Source organism: Mauremys mutica, chromosome 10 (genome assembly GCF_020497125.1).
Source record: "Mauremys mutica isolate MM-2020 ecotype Southern chromosome 10, ASM2049712v1, whole genome shotgun sequence".
In the NCBI taxonomy this organism is placed as follows: domain Eukaryota; kingdom Metazoa; phylum Chordata; order Testudines; family Geoemydidae; genus Mauremys; species Mauremys mutica.
Window position 1 is genome coordinate 84,188,859 of NC_059081.1, and position 12,622 is coordinate 84,201,480.

The window sequence follows — 12,622 nt, forward strand, 5'->3', positions numbered from 1 at the left end:
GCCAAGGGACTTCGATGCTGTGACACTCAGCAATGCCAAGACTAAATTTTTAGGCACCTAGAAAATCACAGGAATGACACTGGAGCAACGAAGCCTGATTTAGGGGCGCTCGCTCCCTGTACAGTGACTGGAGAGAGGTATGATTGACAGAAGACAGCAGGCGAGGCAGGGCACTGCCTAAGCTAGTCGATGGGAGATTGCCACACAGCTGTGTGGCAATGTTCCCGCTAATATTTTGCATCCATATGTGAAATTAATTTTGTTATGTGCACTGAGGTATGTGTGGCTGTGCACCACCAATAGAAACAAAAAACCGAGCTATCATCTGTCTTTTTAAAAAGTTACCATAGGATAATTACTCCAGCCAGGACAGGTGAGGCATTTTAGAACTCACCCCTCAAAGAATTAAATTTAAGCATAAGAGAGAAATAAAAGTATGAAATGCACAGACCAGTCAAAAAACGAAAACAGCAGCACTTTGAAAGGATACAATTACAGAGAATAAATGTGCATTGCGGGAAGTACCAAGTAGTAACAACAACAATAATACAAGTATGTGTTGGGAGGTGAGTGTGAAAGAGACTGTGCGTGTGACATTGTGTGTGTGTGAGAGAGAGACACACACACACACACTGGGTGTGTGAGAGAGACTCCATGTGTGATGTGTGTGTGTGTGAGAAAGAGAGAGAGAGAGAGACTCTGTGTGTGTGTGTGTGTGTGTGTGTGTGAGAGAGAGAGAGAGAGAGACTGTGTGTGACGTGTGTGTGTGAGAGAGACACTCTGCCTGTCTCTGTGTGTGTGTGTGAGTGAGAGAGAGAGAGAGACACACTGTGTGGGTGTGTGAGAGAGACTCTGTGTGTGACGTGAGAGAGAGAGAGACTGTGTGTGTGTGTGTGTGTGTGTGTGTGTGTGTGTGTGTGTGTGTGAGAGAGAGAGAGACTGTGTGTGATATTGTGTGTGTGTGTGTGTGAGAGAGACACTTTGCCTGTCTGTGTGTGTGTGTGAGTGAGAGAGAGACACACACACTCTGTGTGGGTGTGAGAGAGAGACAGTATGTGTGACGTGTGTGTGAGAGAGAGAGGCACTCTGTGTGTGTGAGAGAGACTGTATGTGTGACGTGTGTGTGAGAGAGACACTCTGCCTGTCTGTGTGTGTGAAAGAGCAAGAGACTCTGTGTTTGTGTGACGTGTGTGAGAGAGAGACTGTGTGTGTGTGTGAGAGAGAGAGAGAGACACTGTGTGTGTTAGACACTGTGTGTGAGAGAGAGAGAGACACTGTGTGCGTGTGTGAGAGAGAGAGAGACTTCTGTGTGTATGTGCGCACGCGCGTGCTGGGGGAGTATATGAGACACACACCTGCCCCTTTAAGTAGATTGGCACTTACCAGCCTGAAGGCTGCTTGTTCAGATACAACAGCAGCCTCAGCAGCTCCATCCCATGTCCCCCCCACCCCGGCTCTGCGGTTACAGAGGCGGAGGGGAGGACAACACCCTGACATCAGCGCCCCCACCTTCCTCCCCGGTCTGCACAGCCAGCAGGAGGCTCCGAGGCGGGGGGCAGGGGGGGCGGGGAGCTGATTGGCTGCGCAGCTGAGAGGGAACACGGTGTGTGCTAAACCTACCTCCCCCCTCTCTCCATCTGTGACTGACAAAGCAGGAAAGGTGGATGCTCCTCTGCCGTGGGGCCTGCTCCAGTCGGTGGGTTCGGAAGCCACCTAAGTCTGCACAAAACAGTGGGGAAAAATTGCCTAAGAACATCACCGGACTAAGTTCTAGGATTTGAATGGGACAACGTTGTGACTAAAACTGAGGCGGTGCTGATTTCACCTGCCACGTGTGCACCCACAACAGCCAGAGTTTCTGTTCCCACTTGTTCGTGTGGTGCTCAGCTGATCTTACTGCCTGAACGAGCTGCCCGTCAAAGCTTTGGTTTGTGGGAATCCATTGCTTGGGGGCTAATTTTCTTTGGTTGTCTTGTTTCAACTCAATTCCTAACTTTACGAGCTACTGAGAACTGGGAACTCTGCCAGTCACTGTATCGTACACTCACCCGCGGTGCTGCCTTTGCATGTGAGAGTCAGAATTACCTGCTTCCTTACACTTCTCTCCTTTGGGACATCACACCGTCTGTGTGAGCGAGAACAGCCATCTTCTAACTTCAGTCTCACTTCAATCTTTGTGTACGTGAATATGTCTATGTTAACTTTAACAATGTGTGTTTCTAACTACAGAGTTGTTTAATGGGTTCCTGCTTTACACTCCAGACTAGCCTCCTGGGAGCTTCATTAATTCCTGTTTTACCTTTGCCTATTTTTAATTTAAAAAACGCAGGGTACATGGTAGTAGCTCTCTTTCTATATTTGAATAATACAGTGGTCGCCCGTGGATGTGTGGTATTACCTTTAATACAAAACTAACAATGTAATAATGGCTGTTTTAGCTTTCATGTAGTTGACTCTCCTTTAAATTCTCTGACCTCAGCCAACCTAGCTAGTTTTGTCCAAATTCCTTTTTAGTTTAAAGGTTTAAATATCAGGTTAATTATAGTTGTTGTAATCTAGTTACTTCACTGAGTTTATTCTTGTTTACCTGATACTATTTCTTTATAAAGTTCAGCGGCAGGGCCGTCCCTGGGGGGTGCAGGGCCCGGGTCAGACGTCACGTCACTTCTGGGACTGACTGTGCCGGGTAGGGGCGTCTGGGGCAGGCGGTACCTCCCCAAACAGCAGGGCTGGCTCTAGGTTTTTTGCCACTCCAAGCAAAAAAAAATTTGGCTGCCCCCCACCCCAGCCCTGGGCTCTCCCCTCCCCCACCAGTGTCCTCCCCCACCCGCACCCCCTGCCACCCCAGCCCTGGGCTCTCTCTTCTCCCCCCCCCGCACCTCCTACCACCCCAGCCCTGGGCTCCCCCCTACAACTGTGACCTCCTCGTTCACCACAGCAATCCCCGTTTACACTTGCAGTGAGGATCAGACCATTTATCCTATTTTTATTTCACCTTAGTATAAATCTCCCCCCGCATCCCCATCTTTAGTGCTCCAAATGCACGTGGAAGCATAGGGACTAACCCTCAAACCTTGCACCCGGCAAGGGCTGGGGATCTAGTAAAGAGGGTTCAGCAGAGCGGGTGTGGGGGGCTCTACACTGGGGGGCTCTCCACTGGCAGAGGAGCAGGGTGTGATGTACTCGCTGAGGAGGAGAGGGGGTATCAGGAGGGTTGTGGGAGAAGAGGTGCAGGGGAAGGGGGAGGTGCGGGAGGACAGGGCTGGGGAGGGCACAAGGGGAGACGAGCGGGGGAAGGGAGGGTACAAGGGGAAGGGGTGCAGCGAAGGAGCGATGGGGGGAGGTACAAGTGGAGGGGCTGTGAGCGGGATGGGGGGTGCAAGGGCTGAGAGGGGCAGGCACTGACAGCTGCTTCCCCAGCCCCCTGTAGGCAGAGCTGAGAGGACAGACGCTGACCCCCCAGGTGGCTGAGCTGCAGGGGTCCCCCGGGGGGTAGCCTCTGCCGCTGCCCCGCTCGGAGCCGTCTCTGCCTCTCCCCGCCCCGGGCAGGCAGCGCGGGGCTGAGGCGGGGGAGATGTGCAGCGGGCTGGCTCTGGGGGCAGGAGGCGGCAGTTCTCTGGCAGCTCGGGCTGCCCAGCCACTCGCCCTGTCAGCGCGAGAGCCGGGATCCCGCCCCCTGCCCAGCCCGGCGGCGCCCTGCCCAGCCCCCTCGGGCGGGGAAACGCCGCGCCGCCCTGGGGAGACTCGGAGCAGCGCAGCAGCGGTGGTGGCAGCAGGACCCCTCCCCCCAGGGCCGGCTTTAGGCCTAGTCCACCAATTCCCCCCGAATCGGGCCCCGTGCCTAAGAGGGCCCCGCGCCCAGTGGGAATCCCTTCCCTGGCTAGAGGCGCCTGTTTAATTCTCACTCACCTGGCGGCACGCTGGGGCTTCAGCAGCACTTCGGCAGTGGGTTCTTCGCTTGTTCTGGGTCTTCGGCCGTGGGTCCTTCAGTGCCGCCGAGGCCCTGGAGCGAGTGAAGGACCCGTCGCTGACAACGTGGAGCACTGTCCAGTGAGTACAAGCCCCACATGTTTTTTTACGTGTGTTTTTATATTTTTTTAGTCATCCCTGCCGGGGGCCTGTCGAAACTGTTCGAATTGGGCCCCGCACGGCCTAAAGCCGGTCCTGGCTGCAGGGAATACATCACCTCTCTCTATGTGAGACCGATTCATGTGTATCTATCATTCTCGATAGAGATAGAAAGATCGTCAGGTACCTTTATTTGCTATTTTTTTCACTTGTCTCTGATACTATGGGACAGTATTAAAATGGAAAAAAGTCAGTGATGGTTATGAAGGCGATTAGAGCGAGACAGTGGCCGATAGGAAACAGTCAGTATGATAGTTTGAGAGTTCACTGAAATAGCTGAAAGCTAAGAAATAAAAACGATGACACAAGATGACAAAGCGCCAGGTTTAATTTTTAAAGCAAATTTTCCTCAACATTTTCTACTGATGCCCAGGCAAATTTCCGTCTATGCAGAGCCCTTCCCTTCCGTGGTGACACTGAATGCAGGGATGTCAAGTAACACACAGACTGAAACAATGTTAATGTCAGCTTTTGCCTTGTGGCCCAGCTCCCCCGCTGGAGCTCCGCAACCCCGTAGCCCCGCTCTCCTGGCCAGAGCCCCGCAATCCCGTGGCCCCGCTACCCCGGCCGGAGCCCCGCATCCCCACGGTCCCGCTACCGCAACCCCGATTGCAGCGCGGCAAGTCCCGCGGCCCCGCTACGCCGGCCAGAGTCCTGCTACCCCGCAGTCCCGCTCTCCCGGCTGGAGTGCAAAGGCCCCGCTACGCCGGCTAGAGCCCCACAGCCCCACTCTCCCGCCAGAGCCCAGAGACCGCTTCTACCCCGGCCAGAAGCCCGCAACCCCGCAGCCCTGCTCCTTCGGCCGGAGTCCCGCAACCCCACAGCCCCAGTCCCCCGTCCCCAGAGTGGCAAGTGCAGCTGCCCCGCTCACGCGGCCGGAGCCCCACAACCCCGCGGCCCCGCTACCTCATGGCCCTGCTACCACCCCCGAGCGCAGAAATTCGAAGTGCCACCCGGAGAGTACATGCCCCACGAATCCAGCCAGCACTGGCTAAAGCCGGCCCTGTCCCCCCTCCCTGCATCCCGGGCCCCACTTCCCTCTCTCCCCGGCTCCTCACGCACAGGCTGGGCTGCAGTTCAGGCTGCCCTGCCGCTGGGGAGCCCGAGCATCATCCCCGGAGCTGAGCCCCTCTCCCCGCTGCAGCCCGGGCCCAGCTCCGGGGATGAGGCTCTGGCTCTCCAGTGGCAGGGCAGCCTGAACTGCAGTCCAGCCTGTGCAACTCAAGCTGCCCTGAGCAGTGTCAGTTCCAGCTCCGCCTGAAAGCCTCAGCTGACAGGGAACATCTTGGTTCAGGGCCGGCTCCCAGCTTTTTGCTCCCCAAGGAGAAAAAAAAAGAGGGGGAGCAGGAGTGCTGTCCCTTGGAAAGTGCTGCCCCAAGCACATGCTTGGCATGTTGGTGCATCGAGCCAGCCCTGCCAGTGGGGTCCTGGGTCGTGTGCTGCTGCCCACCTTCCCCCCCCCCCCCAGCACCCGCAGGGACCCTGGGCAGACCCCCCACCCTCATTTTATTCACAGGTATTTTTAGTAAAAGTCATAGACAGGTCACAGGCCGTGGATTTTTATTTACTGTCTGTGACTCTTACTAAAAAACCCATGTCTAAAACGTAGTCTTGTTTGTAATACACAGGCTTCTACCGCAAGCCTGGGACCAGTCTCCGGAGTTGAAGTCTGCTGTCTTCCCAGCATCCTTGTTGCTTCCAGCATAGGTGGGGGAGCAGAAAGGCAAAAGCATGTTGTCACTGTCCCTTATTTTAAACCCTTAGTCCATGTGCCTAGAACACACTTGTCCCGACCTGTCCTGGGGGGCTGACTGAGTCCCAGGGTGGAGCAATCCCCCTGGTGGTCTTGTGCAACCGAGTCAGAGTTCAGCAGTCCCCACTGTGCGGTGCGTGGGCAATGCTCATTGAACTGTAAATCCCTTGATAACAGCTCCCCTGCTGATTAATGGTCCTTAACACCCTTCTTGGCAGAGAGATCACCAACCTTACAGTAGAACTGCTCAAACTTACAACACATTTCACTCACAACCCTACAGCAAAATCTCAGAACTTCATACACGCTAATGATGTACATATTTGCACAAAACAACAGGTTTCAGCACATCATGACCTTTCATAAGATATCATGCCTGGCATGCTCCGGGAGAGCTGGCAACCCTACACGTGAGAAAAGTCTCTGGGAATTGACTGTAGGTGAGAAACCTGCTTAGACTAAGACTGCAGCTTGCTGCAGTTAATGTTGAGTGATAAGAAAGTGTGTTGTGTTTGTAACTTTTCAAATCTCTCTCACACTTCCCTAAAAATCTCTTAAACCTACGTTCTGTCGTAGTAAACTTACTCTTGTTTTACTACAAAGCATCTCAGTGCTGTTCTGTTGAACTGAAGTGTGGGAATTCGGATAAACTACCAGGCTGGTGTGTGTCCTGTCTCCTTGGAGGCAGGAAACTTAGTGACTTCTCTGAGGGTTCAGTGTGAGGGACTGGGTTGGGGAGACGGCTTTGGGGAGACTCAGGGCTGTTGGGGTCACCCTGCAGGGAGTACCCAGGCTGGTGGAAGCCAGGGTGAGGCCATTGTGCTGTGAGCCTGCTGCAGGTGTCAGGGATCTGAGCTGCACAGGACAGAGGCAGGCCGTGAGGGACCCCTTGCAGGTCTGAGTGAGCCCCCAAAGGGTCACGCTATGAAAGGAAGTTCTTTGCTGTCCTTCATCTTTCCCGGCCCAGGGTGGAGGTTCCTCCCTTGATTTCTTCACAGCTTGAATTAGGCACCAGCAAGAGGCGGCAGTAAAGGACCAAAGCCCCAGTGAGCCAGTTCCTGCCCAGACACGTAGTGAGGGACAGTCCCCACTCCAGAGAGATCCCCTCCCATCGAGCTGGTGTTGTGGAGGGACAGGCCTGTGCGTTGGGGCGGGGGAGTGGCAGCGATGGGGACGTAGATGCTACCCTCTCTAGCTATGGAGGGTAGCAACACAGCACAGCTCCCCAGGCAGAGTGGAGGAACCCTTGCTCCAGACCACTGTGTCAAGGGCTTTGTACAATTTATAGCCCAGTCCCTGTAGGGTGGGGTTGGGGAGAGGAAGGAGCCGCTCTGGGTTTTGCTGCTCAGATGATGGATTCTGTAGTAACAGTGCTAGGGAATGAACATGATCAACATTTGTTTCCTTGCACCTTACCAGGATTTTCAATTTCCAAGCCTTACATCATCTCCCAGCTGGAACAAAGGGTGAAGCCGTTAGTCCCTGATCTCCAGGGACATGAGGAAAGTGAGATTGCGATTGATGCTTGATAGAGGGCTTATTCCTTCACCCTCTCACTTCCCTGGTCCTTCTCGCATGAACAGAAAGCAACACCACCTGAAGTCCAAAGGAGTAAACAATCTGATGTTTATCGGGGTGAACTTCCAGCCAGCACGATTCCAGTTTCCATCCTTAGTGTCCCCCTTCCCAGCTCTGACACCACAGAGCCTTGCCTGTGTCCCTGTTCCCATTCACTATTCCCCCTCCCCTGTAGCACAGCCTCCTCCCGGCTCCTCCACAAACACAGTCAGAGACCAACGGAAGTGCAGCACCTGGGTCCTTTTATTGTTTGTGTCCGTTCCCACCACCTATTATGTACAGGTATTTACAGAGACCAGCGCTCTGGGAGGCTGCTAACTGCCCAGCCAGCAGGGACCTGCAGCCCCCACTCCTCCCTTTCCTGTCTCTGCCAGCTTTATAGGGCAGGCTGGCTACCCAGGCCTGCAGGTGGATCCACTCTGGTTATTAGGGTGTGGCCCCCTCAGCCAGCCCAACTAATACCCTTCTTCCTCTGGAACAGGGCAAACAGGGGCCTGGCTTGTTTCTCCTAGCCCGCACCCTGTTACACCCCCCCTTAGCAAACCATGATTCCAATTCCCCCAGCCCCAGTCCCTGTTCCCATTCCTGATAGGCTGCAGACTATATAGTAAAACTTGAATTCTGTTTAGCTATATCTTAACCAATCATTTTACTGAAATTTAACTAACCAATCCTAACATATTGTAACATGGTTATCTAGCCAATTACATCCCACCACCTTCATTGGTTTACACCCAACAAAATTAATTATACAGCAGCCAGACACAATCACAGAGCCAGACAGAGATTATACAGCCAAACAATAGGGAAGTGGAGACTACAGGAATAGAACAATACAGAAATGAGGATTTCACATCCCAGCTATTGATAAGTGAGTTCTTGCCAGACAGGCTGCGATCAAACTAAGTTTCCTTTTACATCTTCTAGGCTCTTCCCTTTCTCTGGAGGTGATAGATCGGATCACCTTCCTAACAGCCCCAGATTGCAAACTAGTCACAGTGAAATCAGGCAATGTGAGGAGGTGACCATTCACTTCCCAGCTTATGGCTGCCTCTGCTACTTAGCCAAAGGCCTCAGCCTAAGAATAGGGCTCAGACTGTCACAGTGAGAGAAGGCCCTTACACTGGCAGACAGTGATTTTGATTTTCACTTTTGTACCTCTATAAAAAGTGTGACAAAGTTCCTCCTCTACCTTGGTGGGTCCTGCGCTTATTGGCGGGTTTGCTCACCTCAGTGATCTTCCCCACAGTCTGGGTCAACTTCTCCTGTGTCTGATCAGGAGTTGGGGGGAACCCAGGCCCACCCTCTACTCCAGGTTCCAGCCCAGGGCCCTGGGGATCGCAGCTGTCTATAGTGCCTCCTGTAACAGCTGCATGACAGCTACACCTCCCTGGGCTACTTCCCCATGGCCGCCTCCCAACACCTTCTGTATCCTCACCACAGGACTTTCCTCCTGGTGTCTGATAACGCTTGTACTCCTCAGTCCTCCAGCAGCACAGCCTCTCCCTCTCAGCTCCTTGCGCCTCTTGCTCCCAGCTCCTCACACATGAATCTCACTAACTGGGAAGTTTTTAACTAGTTCCAGCCAGCCCTTGATTGGCTTCAGGTGTCCCAATCAATGTAGCTATCTCCACTGCCTTCTAGAAGGATCTTAATTGGCCCCAGGTGTCTTGATTAACCTGGAGCAACTGCCATTTGGTTACCATGGCACCAGGGATTTGTGTAGCCTGGGGCTAACATACCTGTTCCTCACTACTTTACTGTAGCCGTCCGGCCTTGCCCCACCACACTAGCTACGTGATAAGCATACACCTAAATTCTTAAAGGACAGGCCTTTGCAGACAGGCCTGGATATCAATATCCTACCAGTGCTCACAAAGGTGAGGAATCACCTGAATCAGAAACTAATTTTTTTCGCCTCATGGCAAACGTCACTCATGCATTTTCATCACGCCTGTCTGACCCTTCAGCCCTGGCCATCGTCTGCACTCCGAGGATGTGGAGGAAGGATGGGTCCCTCCTCTCCCTCCTCCAGAGAAGGGTTGGGGGGGGGGGGGGGGAGTAGGACTCAGCTCCTGGTTTTTCAATGTCCCCAGCAGTTATTTGGGTTTGTTCCCCCATTTTGGGGCACCACATTTCCTGGTGCCCTGCGCAATTGCCTGGTGCTCCAGCCCCTGCTCCGGCTCCACCTGCCCTGCCCCAGACCCACCCCTGCTCTGCCCCAGCCCCGCCCCCACTCCCCTGAGCTCTGCAGCAGGGCCAGGCCTGCACTCACCAGCGGTGGGAAGTGCAGAGACCCAGCCCCAGCCGCACCGCCAGTGAGTGCTCGGGGGTGGCTCCTCCCTGCCCCCCAGGCCGGCCCGCTCCCCCCACGGAGGCCCCCCATATGAGGGGGGGCTGTGTTGGGCCCCATCATAGCTAGGGACGGCCCTGACTCCAGTGATGATGAAAGTCTTATTTTCTACACATGCTACAATATCTCGCCCTGGAGCCTTATTTGGGGGCACTAACCTCCTCGTGCCCTGTGAGTCTGAAAATGTAAAGGCAGCTACAACCTTAGGACACTGATCACACTGAGCCAATGGATCTCTCTGACTTCTCCTCTTTCTGTATCCACTGCTCCAATAAACATCGCTGCTCTGTGCTGGGCTTTTAAACCAACCTGGTTCCATCATCCTGAGCAGGGGAGAAGGGAGAGAGAAGTTAGAATAACAGAATAGAATCACAGAATATCCAGGTTGGAAGGGACCACTTTCCTCTCCTCTAAGTGCTTCAGAATGGATTCCTTGAGGACCTGCTCCATGATTTTGCCAGGGACTGAGGGGAGGCTGACTGGCCTGGTGTTCCCTGGATCCTCCTTCTTCCCTTTTTTAAAGAACGGGCACTACAGTAGCCTTTTTCCAGTCATCCGGGACCTCCCCCGATCGCCATGATTTTTCAAAGATAATGGCCAATGGCTCTGCAATCTCATCGGCCAACTCCTTTAGCACCCTCGGATGCAGCGCATCCGGCCCCATGGACTTGTGCTCGTCCAGCTTTTCTAAATAGTCCCGAACCACTTCTTTCTCCACAGAGGGCTAGTCACCTCCTCTCCATGCTGTGCTGCCCAGTGCAGCAGTCTGGGAGCTTGTTCGTGAAGACAGAGGCAAAAAAATCATTGAGTACATTAGAAGCAGCAAAGAATCCTGTGGCACCTTATAGACTAACAGACGTTTTGCAGCATGAGCTTTCGTGGGTGAATACCCACTTCTTCAGATGCAAGTGGTGGAAATTTCCTGGGGCAGGTATATATAAGCAAGCTAGAGATAACGAGGTTAGATCAATCAGGGTGGATGAGGCCCTGTTCTAGCAGTTGAGGTGTGAAAACCAAGGGAGGAGAAACTGGTTCTGTAATTGGCAAGCCATTCACAGTCTTTGTTTAGTCCTGAGCTGATGGTGTCAAATTTGCAGATGAACTGGAGCTCAGCAGTTTCTCTTTGAAGTCTGGTCCTAAAGTTTTTTTGCTGTAGGATGGCCACCTTAAGATCTGCTATTGTGTGGCCAGGGAGGTTGAAGTGTTCTCCTACAGGTTTTTGTATATTGCCATTCCTAATGTCTGATTTGTGTCCATTTATCCTTTTCCTTAGAGACTGTCCTTAGAGACTGTCCATCTTCCTTTCCAAATGCAAACGGATGGACATCATACCTAATGGACTAAAGGTAAAAAATCCACTACTATCTACATACTACACAGACCACAGTGAGAGATTATGCCATACTCTATCGAAGAAACTGAGGAACCACCTGATCAGCATCCTATACAGCAAACAGGAAAACATCAAAAAAGAGCTCTCCAACCTGGAGACTCTCATCAATAACCAAACTTCCATACAAACGGACTTCACTAAAATAAGACAGGAGATCTACATTACTCACTTCACCTCTCTACAAAGGAAAAAGGACTGTAAGCTGTCTAAACTCCTACCTGCCACATGGGGCCACAACCGTGGTACCCCTAACCCACCCAGCAATATCGTCAATCTATCCAACCACACACTCAGCCCAGAAGAACAGTCTGTCCTATCTCGGGGACTCTCTTTCTGCCCTGCCACCCCCACCAATATGATACAGTTCTGCGGTGATCTGGAAGCCTACTTTCGCCGTCTCCGACTCAAAGAATTCTTTCAGGACAACACTGAACAGCGCACGGATACACAGTTACCCTCCCACCAACAGCACAAGAAGAAGAACTCCACATGGACTCCTCCTGAGGGTCGAAATGACAGTCTGGACCTATACATTGAATGCTTCCGCCGACGTGCACAGGCAGAAATTGTGGAAAAACAACATCGCTTGCCTCACAACCTAAGTCGTGCAGAACGCAATGCCATCCACAGCCTCAGAAACCATCCTGACATTATAACCAAAGAGGCTGATAAAGGAGGTGCTGTAGTCATCATGAACAGGTCTGACTACCAAAAGGAGGCCGCCAGACAACTCTCCAATACTAAGTTTTACAGGCTACTTCCCTCAGATCCCACTGAGGAATACACTAAGAAACTGCACCATCTACTCAGGACACTCCCTACACTAACACCAGAACTAATCAACATACCCTTAGAGCCCCGACCAGGGTTATTCTATCTACTACCCAAGATCCACAAACCCGGAAATCCTGGACGCCCCATCATCTCGGGCATTGGAACTCTCACTGAAGGACTGTCTGGATATGTAGACTCTCTACTCAGACCCTATGCTACCAGCACTCCCAGCTATCTCCGTGACACCACTGATTTCCTGAGGAAACTACAATGCATTGGTGACCTTCCAGAAAACACCATTCTGGCCACCATGGATGTAGAGGCTCTCTACACAAACATCCCACACACTGATGGAATACAAGCTGTCAGGAACAGTATCCCTGATGATGCCACAGCACACCTGGTTGCTGAGCTCTGTGGCTTTATCCTCACACACAACTATTTCAAATTTGCTGGAAATATATATCTCCAGATCAGTGGCACCGCTATGGGCACCCGTATGGCCCCACAATATGCCAATATTTTTATGGCCGACCTGGAACAACGCTTCCTCAGCTCCCGTCCACTCACGCCCCTTCTCTACCTACGCTACATCGATGACATCTTCATCATCTGGACCCATGGGAAGGAGACTCTGAAAAAA